Source organism: Lynx canadensis, chromosome C2, assembly GCF_007474595.2.
Source record: "Lynx canadensis isolate LIC74 chromosome C2, mLynCan4.pri.v2, whole genome shotgun sequence".
Taxonomy (NCBI): Eukaryota; Metazoa; Chordata; class Mammalia; order Carnivora; family Felidae; genus Lynx; species Lynx canadensis.
Window position 1 is genome coordinate 68,321,960 of NC_044311.2, and position 23,770 is coordinate 68,345,729.

General features: G+C 36.4%; 1 protein-coding gene and 1 pseudogene across 1 annotated transcript in view; one reads left to right on the top strand and one right to left on the bottom strand.

Moving 5' to 3' along the window:
- The window catches only part of LOC115523789, a 91,185-nt pseudogene extending 74,421 nt beyond the window's left edge, over nt 1-16,764 (bottom strand).
- NAALADL2 (N-acetylated alpha-linked acidic dipeptidase like 2) overlaps nt 1-23,770 on the top strand; it is a 923,861-nt gene that overhangs the window by 838,751 nt on the left and 61,340 nt on the right.

The following is a 23,770-nucleotide window of genomic DNA, read 5'->3' on the forward strand; positions in this document are numbered from 1 at the left end:
CTAAGAATACATATAAAAATGCATTACGCCTAGATCAGAAGTTATAGTTAAAAAATAAAAGCAATATTTATAGGTCATTTTCAAATCATTTATGTTATAAATACATAAAAGCTAGTTAAAAGTTTTGACTTAATTTTTTCCTTTCTCCATGTTGATTGACAGTTCATTTGAGATCAGTAAGTTATATTTTTGCCATTAATATGCAAAGCAATAGTGAAATACACCTTTTGTCTCATGTAGTCTACATAAAAACAATACATAAAACACGAAATTATAGTCCCTGTCTCTTTCTCGCTGTGATGAAGTCAAAGTTTAAAAGCAGGAAATCACAGGGAAGGTGGGAAATAAAATGTAAAGAGGTGGTAAACCAAGAACTTCTTTTTTGCTCTCCTACAGGTGACCCAAGAGTCAATATGGGTTTTGAACTATGTGAGAGCCTACTAACTTTAATAAAGGAAAAAGTACCATTGGTCTTTAGTCCCAGCAGGAAAGCGTCAGGTCAAAGATGCTAATTATTTTTCTAGTACAGTTTTATAGATACTATAGATACCTGTATTAGTGTCTGCTATACTTACTTTATAAAATCACTGACATTTCTTAATCATGTTATAAGATAACAAATCTTTTAAGTTTGACACACATTTGCTGAAAAGTCATTATGTTAACTACAATGCTGATTTCTGAGAGAACAGCATAGAAAACAATGGTCTTTAATAAAGTTACATTATTAAAGTTACTGGGCTCTCACACAGTTCAAAACCTATATTGACTCATGGGTCACCTATATGAAAGCAGAAAAAGGAGTCCTTTCTTTATCATCAATTTGTAATTGTAAAAGTAGAAAAATATATACTATAGCTATTATTATCTATCTTTAACATTTTATTTTATTTTTTCCTTTTATGGAAACATTTTTATGCAACATTTATTTTTAATTTAATTTAATTTAATTCAATTAATTTAAATTTTGTTTTATTTTTTAATTTAAATTTAAATTAAAAATAAAAATAAATAAATAAATGAATGAATGAATGAATGAATGAATAAATAAATAAATATTTTAACATCTGGCAAAAAACATATTACATCTCCCCAAAATGCTAAAATAATATTATGTACAAAGATAAACATTGTGTAAATTGTTTCATTTAACTTTTTAAAAAAAGACATATATATTCTAGTCATCCATGACCATGTTGGAACTTGAATAGAGGTCATGCAATTTGTTGAAAGTTATCTAATATGGGCAGAGCTGATGATTAACATAGCTGGTCTGCCTGGTACAACCATTTATCATATGTCCATGTGCTTTTTCATATTCACAGGCCATTTTTAGTTAGTTGGGGGTATTGGGACTAGTTCTAACTGATGTGCTATGGAGTACAGCAGTTCTGAGCCACAGCACTTAAGCTCAGTGAATGGTCCTCCAGTAGTTCACCTCAGCTGCCACAAGAAACAGTGTTTCCTATGGTGGATTCCAATGTACCCTCAAGTCACAAATGATCATAGTGGGTAGAAACCCCAGTGACCAATGTTACGTTAAACTACTGAGATTTTTGGCGTTAATTTATTACTGCAGCATAACCTAGTCCATAACTCTAGCTCGTGAGGTAATTAATATAGTCCCTGAATCTGTTGTCTTAATCTAAATGCTCTAGTAGTTGCTGTTATTTAATAGGAAAGCAATTCAAACACAATGTGTGATTTTATTCCTCCTACAGTCTGAAATTAGGAGTCAAACATTGGTTTCATTTTCATATGCAAAGTCTGAATTGTTAGATTTCCTGTAAGGAAGTAATCATAAAGTTAAGATTCATAGATAAGTAATCACAATGTTATTGTAAATTGGTAAAATGCTTGGTAGTTAAAGGCTACAACAATTTCGAGTGAGACAGCTTTGCAAGTTTTGACTTGCCCACCCAACACTTATTTTTCATCAACAGTTTTAAACTCAATTCATTGTTTTTGTTTAGAAGAAAAGAATGAAATATTCATGGTAGTTTGTGATATAATTCATGCATTTTTATTATTTAGAAATAGCTAACTCCATTAATTCTGCAAAATGTCTTCTACTGTCCTGAAATGCAAACAGTATGATTGTGTGTATATGGAATTGGCTGCTAATATATATTTAACATCGTTCCATGGCTTCTAATATAAGGATTTTTTGAGGAAGAGTTTAACATTTTAGAAATGAAGTATTTATGATGTTATTTAATAATTAATAAAGGAATTTCTAAACAAGTTTGACATTCTGTTCAAATCAGGCTTTAAAAAATCAGTATTTTCTCTTTCCTAAATTATCTATTCACATTAAAAGTAAGTACAAATATTTAAGAAAGGTTATATTTTTCCCAATATTCTTTATACCATTGTCAATAGCTATAATGCTTTAAGCATAAATAAGTCATTTGTTTTGCATTATATAAGTTACTCTTGCATCAACCCTCATATAGTAAGTGAACCAAGGCCTGGAGAAGCAGTTTTGCAGGTACATAACAGACTCTGTCACTATGACAGAGTCGAGGTTAAAATCCATTTTCACTGCCTGGTACTCCAGTGTTCATTTTACTCTATTGTGTGGACTCTCTTTAGGTGATGTTTAAAATGCCTAATGCCATAGTAGTGTCATCAAAACCTCACATTCGTTCCTTGAGCTACCTCTAACTGGTAAATATATGTAATGTAAGTGCCAAAATTATCACTATAATATACTTTGAGTTTTATTTTGCATAGACATCACAAATACTCTTACTAGATGCTTTTATGTAGTTTCCCAAAGCCTTTGCAATCTGGTAATAATCGATCAAGGAATGTTGAGGAGTTCAAACATTCAATAAATGAGCATATGACAGACACTCAAATATTTAAAAATATAGATGTGAATAGCTTTACAAATTATTTTTTCAAGAGATGTTAGGGGCACCTGGGTGACTTAGTCAGTTAAGTGTCCAACTTCAGCTCAGGTCACGATCTCACAGATAGTGAGTTCCAGCCCTGCATCAGGCTCTGTGCTGACAGTTCAGAGCCTGGAGCCTGCTTCAGATTCTGTGTCTCCCTCTCTCTCTGACACTTCCCCACTCATGCTCTGTCTCTGTCTCTGTCTCTGTCTCTGTCTCTCTCTCTCTCAAAAATAAATAAACATTAAAAAATATGTTCATTTAACACCTATTATGAAGAATGACCTGTGGTAGGTACTGAGTATTAAGTACACAGCTAGCTGACTTCAAAGAACTTATATTTAATAAATGGTGAGCTAAGATAGTGGAGTAGAAAAAATAATAGAGGGTGACAAGAAAACAAACAAGTAAATAGAAACATATACTAATAAAAGCTCTATGAAAGTAATAAACATAGAGCTCCAAGGGAGAAAAATGCCAAGGAGGTAGAAAGGATCCTACTTCCCTGATGTCCACATGGAAGCTTGACAAAGAAGCTTAGAATTCAGCTGTGATTAAAGGATGCAAAGGAGTCAGCTCTGAAAAGAATCGTAAGTAGAGCCCTGCCATTGGTGGGAAAAGTATATGGAAATTCTTAAAGGCAGGAAAGACCTTAGAATGTCCTGGGAAGTAAAAGTGAGAGGGAGAGTGGCTCAAAGTGAGCCTGAAGCCTACAGTTTCTTAGGCCTCTAGGATGCTGGCTGTTTGGGAGTGCCATGGGAAGCCAGGTTTTAATAGAGAAAGAAGGGATGAAAAAGAGAACAAAGATGGCCTTCAAAAAAGAGAAAAAGGACTAAGATGGGCTTCAAAAAAGAGAAAAAGGAAGCAAAGAGAGAGTTCATTGTCTAGAAAACACAATAGGAAGTAATAGAACAAATGCAAATATATCTGTAGTTGTAGTAAGTATAAATAGGCTAAATCAGTTGAAGGACAATTTGTCAGGCTGGATTTTTGAATTTTAAGAAGTGCAGTATGTCTCTAGGTGGATCCTGAGAAACTTAACAGAAACCCATGGGGGAGGGGAAGGAAAAAAAATAAAAGGAGGTTAGAGTGGGAGAGAGCCAAAGCATAAGAGACTCTTAAAAACTGAGAACAAACTGAGGGTTGATGGGGGGTGGGAGGGAGGGGAGGGTGGGTGATGAACAAAAAAAAAAAAAAAAAAAAAAAAGTGCAGCATGTACTAATTTCAAGTAATACAAAATCTTATGAGAACAAAAACCTGAAAGAAAAGAAATAAAAAAGAAAGTATATCAGACAACTACTAAACAAAGAAAACCAATGTAGGATCATCAACATTAGACAAAATAGACATTAAGGCAAAGCTCAAATTTAGAGGATTATCTACCTAGGGGATAATACCATAAGGTTAAAAGGAATAATTAATCAGGAAGATATAGCAACTTTGGATATGGGCACCAACCAACACACATATACAAAATAAAAATTGGGGGAATAAAATAAAACTTTACGAATGAATCAATACATCCACAATCATAATATAGAATTTTAATACAGTTTTTCAGAATATGATAGATCAAAAATGACCTGAAGACATGGAAAAACTGAGGATAAATTAGAATAGGACAAGAAGTAGGATGGGAGGTAGGGTAACTAGATAGGAGAACATACCTGGAAGATAGATGTGGGTCCCTGAAAAATACTGAGTTACTTCCAGAGGAATTGGGAGAGAATAGAACTGGGAGACTATTTAAATGCCTTGTAATGGATATGCCATGATAACACACAGGCCAAATTTCATGTCCACTACCATTTGTGTACTTTTAGTGTATATGGTGTGTTTACCAAATTTCCCATCTTATATTTTACTCTCTCTTTCTCTGTCTCTCTGTCTCTGTCTCTCTCTCTCTCTCTCTCTCTCTCTCACACACACACACACACACACACACACACACATACACACATGCACAATTTGTGTTCTATTTCTAGCATTTTACTGTGTAAAATCCAATACATTAAGAGTTGTAAGATCTTAATCCCAGTTTTATTTTTGCCTCAAAACAGCTGTGTGATATTAGGCAAATCATTTCAATTTTCAGCCCCTATTTCCTTATCTGCAAATTGAGGTGATAAGATCAGACAGCCAAGATTTCTTTCATCATTTGCTGCTCCATGAATTTATGTAAAATGTTTGACCTTTGGGGATTAGTTTTGTTACTTATAAATGTATATATAAATTATGTATTTCACAAGGGTATATTTCCCAGCAATTAATTTTTTCCATTAAGAAATGAGAAAAAATAAAACTCTCTTGTTTATTACATGAATGGCAAATACAGATCTGAGATAATAAGACCCAGGCACTTTTTAATCTGCCTAAATATATGAGATAGTTCATTACAGCATGACCCAGTTTGTATCCTCAATCTTCTAAATAAGTTGAATGGGGGGTACTGGATACCCTGTCCCCTTTAAAAATGATATATTGTTAGTAACTTATCATATATGAAATAGAAAATAAAACAGGCACAATAAGTGTAGCCTTTTCTGATCCTGCTTTCCAATAAGTAATCGGTATTTTAAGTGAAGAGACCTATATTTTTATTACATAATACATTTTTCCATTGTTAAAAATTATCTGAATGCGTTGATAAACTTTTGGTATTGCCATAATTGCTTTGTTCTCAGGCTGAATGTCTTCTTATGCATTCCCTTATTTATGTATGTACTTTGGCATAAAACAATTATGACATCTTATTCATACTTAAATATTAAATACATACAAAAGGTTGATAACATTATGAAATATATACTTATAGAAATATATAAATCTTATTATGGCAGTTCCCCACACAAACATCCTTTATTAGAATCTTTTGTGCTGATTCTCAAAGTCTGATCCATCTACCACCTGAGAATCGTCCGGGGTGCTTATTTTATTTATTTTTTAAAACATTTTTTAATGCTTATTTATTTATTTTTTGAGAGAGGGAGAGAGAGAGAGAAAGTGTGTGTGTGTGTGTGTGTGTGTGTGTGTGTGCATGAATGGGAGAGGGGCAGAGAGAGGGGGACAGAGGATCCAAAGTGGGCTCCAAGCTGACAACAAAGAGTCTGATGTGGGGCCTGGACTCAAGAACCCAGAGATCATGTGGCACCTGGGTGGCTCAGTTGGTGGAGCATCCAACTTTGGCTCAGGTCATGATCTCACCGTTTTCGGGTTGGAGCCCCGCATGGGGTTCTCTGCTGTTAGCACAGAGCCTGCTTCAGATCCTCTGTCTCACTGGCTCTCTGCCCCTCCCCTCCTTGCTCTCTCTCACTCTCAAAAATAAAATAAACATTAAAAAATAAAAGAACCTGGAGATCATGACCTGAGCCGAAGTCAATCATTTAACTCACTAAGCCACCCAGGTACCCCAGGAGTGGTTACTTTACAATGGTGAATTTGAGTCTCTATGCGATTTGACTGAGGAAAGTGTGTGTGTGTGTGTGTGTGTGTGTGTGTGTGCCCGCCATGCTCACCTGTGTGATGGGGTGGAGTCATGTTTGAGAATTTTTATTTTAAAATGTTTCACCAGCACTTCTGATGCAGATAGAACAGGGACCAGATATTGAGATATTCTGCTCTGCAATACAGAGTCCAAATTCCTTACAGTAACTTACTAGATGCTTCACAACCTTGCTCCAATCTACCTTGCTCCGATTATGGTCATCATTGCTTAATGTCTGTTGGCAGAATTTGATGGTAGGATTCAATGAAATTTGGCAGGTTTGTTAGTAGGATCAAATAAAATCATGTATTTTGAGAGAGGGAGAGAAAGAGAGATGTATCATGAGCAGGGGAGGTGCAGAGAGAGAGGGAGAGAGAATCTGAAGCAGACTCCTTTCTGTCAGCACAGAGCCTGGACAGGGCTCCATCCCATGAACTGTGAGATAGTGACTTGAGCTGAAATCAACAGTCAGAAGCTTAACCAACTGAGCCACCCAGACACCCCCACAGTTCTAATGAAAGGTCTGGCACATAGTAGATTTTCAATGAATACTTGCTCCTTCCTATATTCTTCTTTGGAATGTGTGAAAACCATAAATTTACCATATCACCTATTTATTGGACTAGTTTTTCTTTTTCAAAGAGTGAGAAGACACTTTGTATACAGTGGATAGTAGAATATTCCTATTTTCTCTGAGAAACTAAAAATACTGGGATCACACAAATTGCAAAAAGCAAAGAAAGCAGGATTCCTGAAGCCTGGGCAAAGATATCTCTCTCCACTTTTCAGTCAGCAATTAGGGTCAGGCTCTGCTAAGCCTTGGCCTTTCTACAATCCTTCCACTTGTAGAAGAGACTTCTCAGTGCACAGAATCCATAGAAATGAGTTGCCTACAAAACATGGAGTTTGTCATAGCAAAATATGGCAACTGGTAAAATCCAGTTCAGGGTCCAAAAAAAAGTGTCACATTAAGCCAGCCCCCAACTTTTGTTATTAGATTGAGTCCCTCAACATTCTCAATACCCCTTAATAACCAACCACATGTTAAAAATTCAAGAGAATGTTGTGATGGGGTTTTAGAAAGTAAGGTTTTGGGGCGCCTGGGTGGCTCAGTCAGTCAAGCGTCCCACTTCGGCTCCAGCCATGATCTCCTGGTTTGTGAGTTTGAGCCCCACGCGTCGGTTTCTGTGCTGACAGCTCAGAGCCTGGAGCCTGCTTTAGATTCTGTGTCTCCCTCTCTCTCTGCCCCTCCCTTGCTTGTGCTCTCTCTCTTTCAAAAATAAATAAATCTAAAAAAAATTTTTTTTAGAAAGTAGGTTTTACAAATAAGGAAACCAAGGGCCACAGAAGTGGAACTATATCTAAATATACATTCCAAACTGTAAGCTGTTGTGTTTTCAGCAACATGCATTCAGACATTATAATTTTTGATAATGGTGATATGGACACACAAATTACCAATTACCAAATGAAATGCAGGAATGAAAACCTTACCTTTACTCATCCAGATCAGACTTTCTTTGGCCCATTACATAGAATAGCATGTCTTTTTCTAAGTTAATTTATAATAATTACACAGTGTTCTTCTAAAAATTTTTTTTGTTAAGACCTCTCAATTTAAATGGAATATTTTCTCATTTAATAAGGAACTTGTTGACAAGGAAAGAGATCTCTCACAATATAGTTTACTTCTCTAACTTCATCTTTCTTTTCTCCTTTAAAAAAATCCTTCTTCCACTCAAAACTGATTTACCCAGTGGTTGGAATCTGAACTTAAACCTGCCTGCTCAGGGTACCTGGGTGGGTCAATCGTTTAAGTGTCCAACTTTGGCTCAGGTCATGATCTCATGGTTAGTGAGTTCAAGCCCCACATCCAGCTTACTGCTGTCAGTGCAGAGCCTGCTTCGGATCCTCTGTCCCCTCTCTCTCTCTGCCCCTCCCTGGCTCATGCTCTCTCTCTCAAAAGTAAATAAACATTAAAAAAAATGCCTGCCCAACTTGCTGAAAGGACTGCCCTCAACTCTTACCACCTCCTTAGACTATCCTTTTTTATAGTCCAACAGAAGTAAAATCTATAAGAAGTATTCTGGGACTATTGCTGTCCATAATGACCACTGTTTTCTTACTAATTTGATCCTTTGAATGCACCATTTCATACATTCTTTGTTTTCCTTTGCTAATATCTTGGATTCCAACCTATAAGCCCCTTAATTGTAAGAACTGCTTCACATTTTTAGCATTTATCCCGGGAATCTTGAATTGTAGGTGCTTTACAAGTACTTCTTCAAAATAAATATCTCTAAGATAAAGTGTTCTAAAATTGATTATAACATTAAGGATCATGTTGTACTGATTAACTGGTGAATGATAATGTTTAAAAAAAATTCTGAATTCTTTGGTCTGTGTTATTCTGTGGGACATCCTGGGATGTTTGAGAAGGAAGAAGCTGTAACAGTCCTCTGCATCAGCAACACGCAAAGAAGAAAAGAGAACTCATGAAAAATCTAGAGCTGGATAGTGTGTTTGTTTGTGTGCTTCCTTATTTGCATATATATTTTTGCATTCAAGTGAGCAGTAGCATCTAGTTTAGAGAAGGTTGGTTGATATAAGAAACTTGTCATGAATATAATCACACATCAAAGAATCTAAAGCCATTGTGTTTCTTTTACTATTTTAAAATTTTCAACTCTCTGTAGGATGCAGTCTAAAAAAACATTTAGTGCATTTACAGCCAGAAAAGAACTGCATTAACAGTATAATTGCCTGCAGTAAGGGTCACATATAGTTTGGCCATTATGAAAGTATCTCTAGAGAGAAGTAGCAAGTTCAAAAGAACAAACTATTTATTTTCATTCTCATATCTCTACCCACCACCATTGCCTTTACTGCATCCATAATATAGAAACATGATGTCATCACTTTTCTATATTAGTATTTTTGTAAAAAATGGAACAATATTCTGAAAATATTTTTAGAGAAACAAAATTTTATCAGATGTTCAAACTTATAGTAGAAGAGAACTTTATTTTTTGTTGGTTTTTCAACGGGGACATAAGGAAGGAAATAATTACATTAACAATTTATATCAAAATGCTAATATTGATCTACATAATTGACTAAATATTTGACTTTATATGTCTAAATAATTGACTTCATATGTGCTTGAATCCATTATAACCAAAATATACTTTGTTTTATGACTGGGTGTTAAGAATAAATGTTATCTTTATGCTTTAATAAAGCACTGTTCTATCAAATTCTTAAAGAGCAAACTGAAACCACATTATTTTGCATGTACAGAAATCCAGCCTCGTGGTCTGAAAATGCAGTCTCTAAAAACACTATAAATAGGAAATCACTGGCCTCTTCTGTTTCATTGCATTATGTATATTTGATGTGTTTTCTCTAGCATTATTACAAACTCTGCTTAATCAATTCTCTAATCTTTCTCTCTATGATTAATTACTCTGGATAATTTACCAAGTACACGATTGAATAAATGCACAATTACCCTTTTAAAAATAAACAACCTCTACCTTCTTTGTGCCACATCAAAGCTATAGTGGTTTCTGCAACAACAGAGAACTTGATTTCTGTTCTGGTTGTGATATGAGGGCAGTTAGGGGGAACTATGTCTACTCAAAGATACACCTTTTCCTTTAGAAGATACTGTCATGAAACACATGTAAGGTAAATAATAACACACATTTTTAACATTTTAATTTTATTGTTGTCTAAAGATGTATAAGTCCAACTAAGCAACCTTAGGTGCACTCATGTAAAATGATGTGCTTTGTACCAAATCTGTTTCTGATTTTTTTCTTGTATGATAGACAGCCTAACACAGTGATTTCCCCACAGAAGTTTTTCCAAGGAAGCCTTTCCTAATCCTCTCAGATGCAGTAGGACTCCTTTCACATCGCATATATCCTTCACATATATCCTTTCACATCACCCTCATTTAACCATTTAATAATTATAGTCAATATCTGTTTCCTCTCATATGAGCAGCCTGGAAATTCCCAGTACCTAACACAGTCTCTGACACATAGCCAGTGCCCTCTAAATATGTATTTTACATTAGAAATTCCCTTAAGCAATATGGATATTGATGGATGAGTGATCACTGATAACCATTTGGCAAGTATTCATATTAGTTTTTAAGTATTTTCCCTGAACCTTGTTCAAAGAACTTAAACTTGGAGTAATAATGGTCTATGGCCTCCTAAGATAGATAAATATCAATCATTATGCAGACCAGCTGACCCTCCCACTTGATTACCTCCACTTTTCCAGGTGTATTTTAGATTTAATCAATGATGTTTATTGTAAGAAAAATGATAAAAATACTTGATTTACTCGGCATTTCGGAGAATTTCTTTTCTTCATGAATCTCTACATTCATTTTTCTAGTTTCTGTATAAAAATTATAATTCCTGATAGGACCACTTGCCATCTTGATAGTAAATGTGCTGATAGGTGTAATTAGCCCTTAATTATTCTTTAGAATCATACATGCAGATTTGGTAAATGTTGTCTCTGTGGCCATTCCTGATTTGTTAAAATTAGGAGAGGGACTGGAAAGGAAAGAAAAAGATGCAATTTAGTGTAAGAGTCCAGATTCTGCAGCCAGAATGCCTGGCCTTAAGTCTCAGAATGGCATGTACTACCTAAGTGGCTCTGGGAGAGTTACTTCACCGAGCAGTACTTCTGTTTTCTCATCTGCAAAATAAAATAAGACTATTGTAAGAACTGAATGGATTAACTCATGGGAAAAATTTAGAAAAATGCCTGGCATATGGCAAAAGCTCATAAATGTTTAGTTGCTATTGCAGTTATTATTATTGTTGACATTGGGCTGAAGTTAGTGAAATATAATAAAGATGCTTAATTTTTAATTTGTCAGTGAGCATATATGTAGTTCAATGCAAATAACTAATAAACATGATAGAAAAGTTGGTATCTTAAAGTGTCTTTCTCCAGTGTGCTAAGAAATACTAACTGGGTTTTTTCCTCTAACAACAATATGCTAGCAGAAGATACAATTGTAGTACAAAGTCAAAATTATGACTACATGTACTAAAAAAGAATTACCAAAGCTCCCAGCAAACAGACTTGATCATTTCCAAATTAATCTGTAAATATATTTTTACTGCTATAATTTAATAACAGATGAGTGATGACATTCACTAAAAAAGGAAAGATATTTTACCATTGGGGGGAAAAAAACTTTTATCAGATACTTCTGTGGTCTAGGCAAAGAAAGGAAGCGTTCTATTTTAGCAACACATTTCCATCTCTTCCTGAAGTTTGCCAGGGAGACCTGCCAGTGTACAAGAGTCCAGAAGAGCTAAAGATTTAATATCTCCATGAAGCAACCTTAGAAAATTCTGAGGAACCCATTTTATTCTGGCCTTCGGGTTTTCCCCAGTGGGATTACATTCCAATCACACATGGTGACTGCTGACTTAATAAAATGCCTTCTATTGGCTGTCTTCTCTGTCTTTCTTCTCATTCTGCTACCTCACATGTCAGTGAACCACTTGTACTCAGGTTTTGTCTCACAGTCTATTTCTGAGGGAACCCCAAGTATGGCTCATGGCAAATTCTGGGTAGTGCGGTCAGAGTTTAGGTTGAGAACCTAGAGAGGAGATAAGGCTTACAGCAGGAGCAAAGGCTGGAAAGGAGGATTAGAATTAGGGTGTTTGTGGGGCACCCAGGTGGCTCACTTGCTTAAGCATCTGACTTCGGCTCAGGTCATGATCCCCCAGCCCGTGGGTTTGAGCCCCACATCGGGCTCTGTGCAGATAGCTCAGAGCCTTGGAGCCTGCTTCAGATTCTGTATCTCCCTCTCTGTCTGCCCCTCCCCTGCTCATACTCTGTCTCAATCTCTCTCAAAAATAAGTAAACATTAAAAGAAATTAGAATTAGGGAGTTTGTATTCCTAGCCAATCACTTCCTTGCTAGCAGAGGTTGTCTTCCTAGTTCTTTAATGTCCTGGCATTTGCAGGTGGTTAGTGTGTGTCAAAAAAAAATTGCCCATCTATTTAATAATCAAATTAAATTACTGTGGAGACATACCCTGTTTATGCCACCTTCTCTTTATGCCATAGTCCATCAATTTGCCCTTATTGTCCCCAAGGATGCAAAGAGTTTTTGCATGATCTTCAGGTGCGGACATTCTGTAGTGAAAGCACAGGCCAGCCCTCAAACTAGATGTCCAGAATTCATGCTCAGCCCTTAGTAGTTGCAGGGGGCAAGGTGACGACTGAAACAGCAGTTTCTCAGGGTACTGGAGAGAAAAGGATTCTCTCTCCTCCAGCAGTATGTATCTCTGGGCATCCCACTGCATGATGCTGGGTTCCCAAGTTTTACCACTGTTTGCTTATCATAGGTCTTTAAGTTCACACATACTTTCTCTGTCCAAGGCCCATGATCCAGACAGGATCTGTCACAGGGACTTCCTAATAATAGCCTCAAGTTTTAGGAACCAAATATACCATATATTTTCCCTGGTTAAAATCCTTCTCCTGCTTAAAATGAATTTCCCTCCCAGTAGCTTTTGGAATTCTTCAATGATTTTTGAAATCCTTTGCTACCAGGTAACTTCATTTGAGATGACCTCACTTCATCAAACTATTTTAATGTCTTTGAAATCTTAAGAAGGAAAGGGTGGAATTTTGAAACGTTTCTTTTTTGGAAGCTTAGGAATGCCACAGCAACTTTCCTATCCCTCTCTCCTACTGCTATTGAACTTCATGAGTATGTGTACAGAACAGTAAACACAGGTCTTTGGCCTGACCTCCTAAACATCCTTTAAAAAAATTTTTTGTAATGTTTATTTTTTGAGAGACACAGAGTGTGAGCGGGGGAGGGTCAAAAAGAGAGAGAGAGGGAGACACAGAATTCGAAGCAGGCTCCAGGCTCTGAGCTGTCAGCACAGAGCCCGATGTGGAGCTTGAACTCACCAACTGTGATCATGACGTGAGCCAGAGTCAGATGCTTAACCAACTGAGCCACCCAGGGGCCCCCAGACCTCCTAAACATCTTATCAAAACCTCTCCACAGAAAGAAGCCCTAAAACCAACCTTCAAAAACTGGAGCTCCCTTCAAAGGTGACTGAGTGTGGACTATCACATGTCAACTCTTAACAGGACTGTCTCTGTTAGCACCAAGGGAACAGTTGTGGCATGGAAGTTTTGTGCACTGGTTTCTGTGTTGTGAGTTTGGTCTGAAGTGGTATACTTTGATAGTTGTGGGCAATATATAGAAGTCCTTGATTTTCTAAGACAGTTTTATTTTCAAGTAATTGTTTTCTATAAATAGACTTGGCAGATCATACGTTTTTGAGTCGAGGGTTGCATACCATCAACTTTCCTAGCTAAGGAAAACAGCAGGTCTGTTTGGGGGGTGCATAAGAATATATTTTGAATAAAGAGATGCATAGCTCTCTCTATCATGGGGAGACTTGGGTTAGAGGCAGACATTTAGATAAATTAGGGAGTTTGTGGAGTATTTCAGATGACAGGTAATAAGAATCTTGAAACTGAATTTTAGCATGTTAGGGGTATCCATAGATTGTGCCAATATCATGTAGCACCATTTAATTTCTCCTTTTGCTAGCAAAATTGTCTGGGTATGTCAGGAGTACATCCTTGCTTTCTTTCTTCTGCTGACATCAGTTTTGGAAAGTAATCCTGAGGACTGAAAGGCTGTTTCTTGCTCTGCTCACCTCCAGGGAGATTTTTGAATCTCCTTGTCCATAGCTGGCTGTCCGAGGTTTGTTATTCACAAAGTGTCTGTTGCTAAGTTGGGGGTTTTCTACTATAAAGTGGCATAAATCAGAGTCAGGTCACTTCAGGATGAACATAATAGCACCATACACCACAAAATCATGTTATGAAGACTTTCACCAGACCATAATTTATTAGACAATGCTTCTGGTTTGAGCATTAAGGGAATGGAGAAGGACTCCCTACAGATCACTGAATCATGGCCATATACCTTAGTTGAGTTTTAGGGTTTTCTGACTCCTTGCCCTATACCCCGCATGCAAACTTACTTCCACTAACCAAGAACTCTACTGCAGTTACACTGGTCTCTTCAAGTTTTTCTAAAAATCTGTGTTTCTTTCTGTCTCAGGGTTTTTGCTCATTTTATTACTTTCTTCTGGAATATCTAGCCCCTTTTACACTCGAGTATCTTGAGCCCAAAATATGTACATGTGGCAGAATCCCATGGTATGGTTTAGAGTGGAATAGAAAATGGTGCTTTCTAGGAAACAAAAGGTTCATGTTTACTAAATTTTCTACTGTTAACTTCTTTTCCAATTTTGTGAAAGTGAAATAACTTGTCTCTATCAGGAAAGTAAGTCTTATATTTCTCTTTTCTCCCAGTAGTAGAGCGATGATCACGCAATAAAAAACTCAATATATACTAGTGAGATGGTTCATGATTCATCTACTATTTGTCATATTATGTCACACCATGCCATAGCAACTCAGTCTCTCAATTTCTTTCTCACACTAACCTATAAAATAGGTGTTATAATTATCTCACAGCACTACCTTCTAGAGTGGGTCTATATTGCACCCTAAGCCTGACCAAGGACATAAAAACAATCCCACAATGATAGTTGAACTTACAGCCTAAGTATAAGGCATAAACCATGGTTGTTGTAATTTGGAATTATAAACATAGAACAAATAACATATTTACTGAACATCTCTACCTGTAACTAAAAAAAATAAATTATGGAACTATGGTATTGGTATTGCTTTAATAAATCTATTTTTTTCCAATGTTAATAAATTAAATAAATTCATTCAAAGCAATCATTACAAATACAGTCATCATCTTTGTCAATGAGATAAAATAATTGAGGGGAGGAATATTCCTATCATAGATAGGAATATTTTCAGTTTTGTAAATAAAATATTTTCAGTTTTGTAAATAAATATCTTTTTTCCCCTTTAGACAGGTGAATAAGGGAAAGATTTTTGCTAACATCAGAGAGTATAAAAATACCTCTCTGCAAGGCAATAAAGCAACATATTACAAAGTTTAACCCAAAATTACATGTGTGTGTGTTTATATGTTTATTTTCCTCTAAAATTTCTAAAAACAGTCTTCTAAACCTTTAAATACCTAAAATTATTTTAGGTTGAAGAGAGAAACTTTTATATGTCAAAATATGATTTGCCTTTATTACCCTTAAAATCTAGAAGAAGGCTGGATTAGTAATTATTATCTTTCAACAATTTAATTTTGCCTGATACCAATGAAACCAATAACTCTAGAAATAGCAATATTACCTACTGAGAGAAGAAGGTCTTTGCAATGTGGGTTCATTAATTAATCTTTCTATATAATAATCCTTTATTTTTTTAAAGACTTTTACTACTATAAAACAACTTTGTTGTTGTTCCAATGCATTCTTTCTTTATCCTTTGCTCAGGGGTAGGGTGGTCTGGGAAGAGTTGAGAAAGAAGGACATAAGGGTCTTAAGAAGATTGTGTGATTGTAAAGTTATTAAATAGCATTTCAGATAGCTCAGGGGTGTGATGTCACCAAGATGACAGACCAGGAGATACAGGCACCCATCTTCCCACAAAGAAAAATTAGACAGCTGTCCAAGAATGAAAATAGCTCTGGGAGATCTCAGGAGCCCACCTAAGGAGTTTCAACAAAATAGCAGAGCAAAATAACCTGTGAATAACCACACAAAAAGAGTAGGAAGAACGACTTCATTTTGCCTGCAACATCCTGTCGCCTAGGTCAGCACTGCTCAGTGCCAAGAGAGAACTGCCTAGCCAGAAAGAGTTCTCACTGCAAGCAAAATAGAGCAGAATGAATGACCAGATGCCCTAACCTTTTATAGCTACACAAAGGACCTGACCCTACTCCTATCCCTGGCCTGCACCTCTGTGTACCAGCAACTAGTCCCTCTGTAGTTATGCATGTGCACACAGCTGGTTCCAATTTGTATGACCAGCCGTTACTGTGTGTGCACCTATGGCTAGCCTCTGCAGCCACATGAGTACACACTGACAGCCAAACCCTCCATAGTTGCTTCTGTATCTGAAGCCAGTCCTGACTCCTGTCACAGTCCTCTACTGCTGCAGGCACTTGCAAATAGCCCTTGTAGTACACACCTGAGTGCTGCTGACACTGACTCCTGTTACCAGAGCCTCCAAAGTGCATTGGCCTGCAACTAGCCCCTGCAGCCACCTGGGTACGCACTGATTGCCCAGGTCCTGCAGCTGCTCATGTACCCAAAGTTGGCCCCAGGCCCTGCTGCTGGCCAGCACCCTTGCCAATGTGTATGTGTGCCTGCAGCTGGCCCCTGCCACTATGCAGGCACCTGCAGCCAGCTCCATAGCCACATATGTGCACACCACCGGCTCTGGCTACCACCACCATATGCCCTGTTCCCTTGCCTTTGAAAAGCCCAATAGCCCTTGCAGCCATTCAGGGCCCCATACAGCTCTTGCTGTCAAGGATCATGCAATTGTCAATGTCATGCACTTCAGCCACCTGAGCCAATGAGATAATTTGCCACCCCAAATCTCAACATATTTGTGAATTTTAGTTTTCATCTTGACATTGCTTTCTAGTTTCATACAATTGTGATCAGAAAAGATGCTGGATATGACTTTGATCTTCTTGAATTAAGACATTTTTGGTGGCTAATGTTTCATATGCACTTGAGAAGAATATATATTCTGCTACTATTGGATGGAATGTTCTGTAAATATCTGTGAGGTCCATCTGGTCAAATGTCTAGTTTAAGTCCAATGTTTCATTAGGGATTTTATGTCTGGGTGAGCTATCCATTGTTGAAAGGGATATTAAAACCCCCTACTGTTACTGTATTGCTGCTATCTATTTTCTCTCTTCAGGTCTGTTAATATTTGCTATTTTATTTTATTTTATTTTATTTTATTTTATTTTATTTTATTATTTGAGAGAGAGAGAAAGCATGTAAGCAGGGGAGAGGGGGAGAGAGAGAGACAGACAGAGAAAGAGAAAGAGAAAGAGAAAGAGAAAGAGAAAGAGAAAGAGAAAGAGAATAAGAGAGAGAATCCCAAGCAGGTTCCGTGCTCAGTGCAGAGCCCAATGTAGGACTCAATCCCATGACTCTGGGATCATGATCTGAGCCAAAATCAAGAGTGAGATGATTAACCAAGTGAGCCACCCAGGTGTCCCTGCTTTATATATTTAGATGCTCCAGTGTTGAATGCATAAATATTTACAAATTTTATATCCTCTTGTTGGATTGACTCCTTTATCATTATATAATGACTTTCTTTGTCTCCTGTTACCATCTCTATTTTTATATAAGTTAAGCTGCCTCTGCTTTCTTTGGGTTTCCATTTACATGAAACTTATTATTTTCTCTTCATTAATTTACAGGCTGGGTGTGTTTCTAAAGCTGAAGTGAATGTCTTGTGAGCAACAGAGAGCTGGGTCTTGTGTTTTTATCCATTAAGCCACTCTATGTCTTTTCATTGGAGAATTTAGTCCATTTACATATATGTTTTTAAATGTTTACTTATTTATCTTGGGGGGGGGAAGGGGTAAAGAGAAAGGAGAGAAAGAAGACTAAGCAAGCTCTACACTGTCAGGGAAAAGCCAGTTTCAGGAACCAGGAGACCATGACATGAGCTGAAACCAAGAGTCAGAGACTTAAATGACTGAGCCACCCAGGTGTCCCTAGTCAATTTATATTTAAAGTACTTATTGATAGGCATAGACTTATTATTGCCATTTTGTTAATTATTTTCTGGTTGTTTTATAGTTCTTTTGTTTCTTTTTCTTTTGCTTTCTTCCTTTATGATTTAATGATTTTCTCTAGTGGTATGCTTCAGTTGCTATCTTTAATTTTGTGTATCTCTTATAGGTTTTTCCTTTGTTGTTACCATGAAATGTATATAAAGCGTCTTATATTTATAGTAATCTATTTTAACCTGAATACAACTTAAATTCAAATGCATACTAAAGCTTGATACTTTTAACTTCCACACTCCTTACATATTATGTTTTTGATGCCCAATTTCATCTTTACCTTGTATATACATTAAAAACTTAACATAGTTATTTTTAATATTTTTGTCTTTTGGTTCATACTTGATTTATGTGATTTACCCACCACCATTAAAAATTAGAGTATTCTGGATTTAACTACATATTTATCTTTATTGGTGAAATGTAGCCTTTCATGTTTTACTATTACTAATTATCATCCTTTTGTTTCAGATTAAAGAGTTCCTTTCAACATTTCTTGTAAAACCTGTCTAGTGGGGGTGAACTTCTTCAGCTTTTCCTTGTGTGAAAAACTCTTTATCTCTCCAATTCTGAAGTATTAATTTGCTGGGCAGAGTATTCTTGGTTGGCTTTTTTGTTTTTGTTGTTTTGTTTTGTTTGTTTTGTTTTGTTTTGTTTTGTTTTGTTTTGTTTTTAGCACTTTGAATATATTATCCCAGTCTTTCAGGGCCTGCCAAGTTTCTACAGAAAAATGTACTGATGGTCTTATGGAGGTTCTCTTATATGGAACAAGTGGTTTTTCATTTGTTTCTTTTAAGATTCTCTTCTTGTTTGTAACTTTTGAAAATTTAATTATAATGTGTTTTGGTGTGGTTCTCTTTGGATTTGTCTTATTTGGATCTTATAGGCTAGGGAAGTTTTCAGCCATTTTTTCTTTAAATAAGCTTTCTACTACTTATGATTTCACTCATATCTGGAATCTAAAAAATAAATGAATAAACAAACAAAAGCAGAATCATACCTATAAATACAGAGAACAAACTGGTTACCAGAGGGAAGGGGATTGGGATAGTGGACAAAATGGGTGAAGGGGAGTGGGAGATACAGGATTCTAGTTACAGAATTAATAAGTCACAGGAATAAAAGGCACAGTGTAGGAAATATAGTCAGTGATGTTGCAATAGTGTTGTATGGTGAGAGATGGTAGCTACACTTGTGAGCATAGGGTAAGGTTATAGAGTTGTTGAATCACTATGCTGTACACCTAAAACTAATGTAGCATTGTGTATCAACTATACTCAAATTAAAAAAATATACAAAACTTTCTGCCCCCTTTCTCTTTCTTTTCTCCTCCTAGGACCTCTATAATGTGAGTATTGATCTGTTTGATGATATCTCTTAAGCTTCCTACACTCTTTTTTATTCTTTTTTTTTCTATTTATACTCCTGATGATAGGATTTTGTATCTTTGAGTTTGCTAATCCTTTTTTCTGCTTATTCTAGTCTGCTGTTGAACCCCTCTATTGAATTTTTCAGGTCAGTTATTGTATTCTTCAATTCTATGATTTATGTTCTATACTTTTTCAATATTTCATTTATCTTTATTGAAATTCTCACTTTTTATGCATTGTTCTCCTTATCTTGGTGAGCAAATTTATGACCATTATTTTGAGCTTTTTATCAGGTAGATCACGTATCTCCATTTCATTAAAGTCTATTCCTGGAGTTTTATCTTTTCTTTTATTTGGAGAATATTTCCCTGTTTCTTCACTTTTCTTCACTCCCTGTGTTTCTTCCTGTGCACTAGATAAAACAACTGCCATTCTTATTTTTGATGGAATGGTCTCACATAGGAGGCAAACTGCATTGTTCAGCCTCGCCCTAGCTCTTGCTTGTTGCTTAAACCTTTGTGATTTGGCTTACAGTAGTTGAGTGAGCATGTGCCAAGACCTGTGAGTGTCCCAAAAGGGAGAATCTCAGTCAGCAACTAGATGCAGGCTAATTGGAAGCAAGACCATCAGGCAGCAACCTTTTAAAGTATGCAAATAAACCTCTTTCAAGGAAAGACTAGGAGACAGGCATTTCCATAGTCTTCCTAGTGTTGAACCCTAAAGGGATAGCCAGTTAAGAAGTCCTTCTTTGTTGGCTACAGTCCTGTGAAACTTGTGAATGCAAGCTCCACTTGCCTCCATAGCCAGGCCATCAAGGAGTATTTCCCCTGGGTGGCAGCTGCAAAAGCTGGGGTGCCATATATGTATATAAACTCCTTCCAGGAGGATATTGCTGTTGTCAGGCTACAGGAAGAATGCTAAGATCAAGTCTATTGGCTTCCCTGTTCTTTGGGGAAGATCTGTCTGTCCCTAGATGCCTGTTGTATTAGAGGCCTACCCCTCAGGCAGCAGTTTTAAAGTATGCAGATAGTCCTCTTTCAAGCAAAGACTGGGAGATTGGGATTTCTCTCTGCACTTTTTTGCACTGAGCCCTAAGGAGATAGCTGATTAAGAAGTGTTGCTTTGTTTGCTACAGTCCTATGGGAATTCAGACTTGAAAAGTCAAGCCCCACTGGCCATCAGAGCCAGACAATCAAGGGTGCCTCTTCTGGGAGGCAGCCACAAAAACTGGGCACCAGACATGTGCTCAAGCTCCTTTCAGGGAGACACTGGTGACCTGGAGCAGGGCAGCGAGGGAATGCAAAAATGGCACCTGCCAGCCTCCTCAATCTCCAGAGAATTGCAGTTGGCCCTTAGATGTGTGTTAAATTAGAAGCCTGACTCTTGGGCTGTTGCTTTTAAGATAAGTTAATAGACCTCTTTCAGTGGATGACTGGGATATAGGCATTTTGGGCTTGCTACCTCTTCAGTGAGCCCTGGGGACTCACAAGTCCTCTCAAGCACCTTAAAAGCTGTTTCTTTGTTTGCTATAGGTTTGTAGGTTTTGTGGACCCTAGTCTCATTGGCTTTTAGGGCTAGGTGTTTTGGGTGCCTGTGCCTCAGGTGGAGGTCTTAAAAGTTAGAGCACTTCATGTTGGATCCAAACCCTTTTCTCCTCAGGGAGAAATTGGGAGTTATGAGGTTTTTCCCAATTGTATGTTAGTGTGATGTGGTAGTGTTTATGGTCAGAGTGTGTCTCAGCCTTTCTTATACATTTCAAAGTGGGTTTTTTTTTTTCTCATTCACCTGATATGTAGGAATCACTCAATTAGATGTTTTTGTTTTTGTTTTTGTTTCAAGAGGGAATTGTTTTAGCATGTAGCTATAGATTCAGTGTGTCCATGGGAGGAGGTAAATTCAGGATCCTCCTATATCACCATCATGGACTAGAACACAGTAAGGCTTATATACACTTACCTTTTTAACAAAAGGTTAATTTACCCACTACTTGCCTCTAGGTTTGTCAAGATAATCGAATGAGATATTTAGGTGTAAAGCACTTTGGAAAAATGGGGCCTTATATAAATATAAGGGAATGTTGCCTTGGCTTGCTTGAAAAAGAGTGGATGAGAAGAGTGTGAGTCTGACTCATCTCTTCTTCATGGCAAGACCTACACAAATCTCCCTCTTGCTTATGAAGCTGCAAATAAACCCAACTTAGTCCAAACATTCTATCATGGACCAGGTGCCTTAGAAAGTCCCAGTATTTGTTGTCAGGTTCTTTTTGAGACAAATAGCTAAGTGGCTGGCTTATATTCCAGTTGTTTGAGTTGCCAAATGACTCTTAAAATAGAACAAAACAACTTTCTCCAGCAGCAAAAAGTGAAGTTGCCTTTCTCCTCCCTCCACCTTCTTTCATTTTAATCTTTTATGATGTGTGGTTTCCAGATTCCAAAACTGTAAACAAAACATGTCTATTCTGTAGTTTCTATTATCCAGTGCAAATTGAAAAAAGGAACTATAATGCTTCTTAATCTTTTTTAAAAATTCCTTTTTACAAATAATTTATTTCCAAATATCAGCATTTCTTACATGATTTGGATGTAGTGAGATGGAATGGAGACAGAAGTCATATCCACCTACTGCAGATAAAGCTTGTCCCCTGAAAAACAGCGTAATCAGAGTAGGCAGTTTCCCAGGATTTTTGTGATCACCATGCTTGGCATAAAACTCTGCAAATAAACCTTAGGCACTGGGAATAAGTGGTTGCTACATTTGGGAGAAAAATATCTCAAAGAAATAAGAGGACATCAACAGTGTTTCTTCTCCCTCTTTATTTCTAAGAGATGTATTTCTCCAAGTATTTAGAAGAAGATAAAATTGAATTGTATTTTTATCATGATATGAATTGTGCAAACAACTGGGAATTATAACTTTAAAATATTAAATGGAATTTGACCCTTGTTGGATATGTAGATTTGAATATCTAACATCATATCTTCCTTGTAAGTTGTCTCTTTTACGTGTTCTATAATGTCTCAAGTTAGTGTGCTATTTTCCCCCGTGTAATTTCCCAAGACAATATTTTCATTTACTAACAACATTTCATAGTACGTTAATAACATCAACACAGCCACATTTCCCTGTGTGAAAGATTCAGGGTTATTAGAGATGTAGGGACATTTGTTAAGCCTAGGTAAATATTCAATATCAGTTTAGAGAGAGGGAGAGTAACAATGGCATTTGCAGCCAGCCCTAAGTTCCTTTGAGATGTATATGAATGCATTTGACTTGTTCAGTCTATGAAGCAGATGCTAGTTCAGCTGTAGTACATGTGTTGGTGTCCAAACATAGTTTTGGAATATGATGCGGGTGCGGGGAGAAGGGCGATGTGCATGTATGAAAATTCCAGGTATGAGTTTTGGGGACGCCATTACAATTATTTTAATTCAACTTAAACATTGACCTCAGAGATATATACATGATACTGGTTTTGATACATTTTGGAAAAAGTAATTAGAAATCAAATAAAGCATTAAGGAAAACAGTAACTAAGATTTCAATGGAATTTTTTAGACTAAATTATATATTTTTCTAGTTCCAAATGAAAACAGCACTGCATTTCATTCTTTTCTTAAGTTTGTATTTAAATTTCAGTTAGTTAACCAACACTGTAATATTAGTTTCAGGTGTACAATTTAGTGAGTCGATACTTACATACAACATCTGGTGCTCATCAGAACAAGTGCATTCTTTAATCCCCATCATCTATTTCACCCATTCCCCCCCACCCCCAATGATCTCCCCTCTGGTAACCATCAGTTTGTTCAGGCTAAATTATATTTTAAATGAAATAAATGGATCATTAATTTTATTTGGAGTTTTACTTAGTCTCATAACCAAATATTGATTTTCAGTTTTATTTCTCTTTATTGTTTGTTTTATTGTGTGACTTTCTGAACTGCTTTATAAGGAATTTTTTTTAAGTTTAAATATTACAAGTTCTTCAATTAAGGCAATATTTCTTAATATTTTAGCTTAAAAAGGAGGAAAATCTTATATTCCTTCATACTATTTTGAGACATGAAAAATACCATGAGGATTTTTTTCTTTTTTTATAGAAAAGAAAAGAAAAAAGAGTTTAAAAGGAAAAGATATCTTATAAAAGTATATTTTCCCCTATGTGTTTTACTACCGTGGTTATATAAGAATGCATGAAGTAATGAAAAACAAACAAATCAAAAACCCT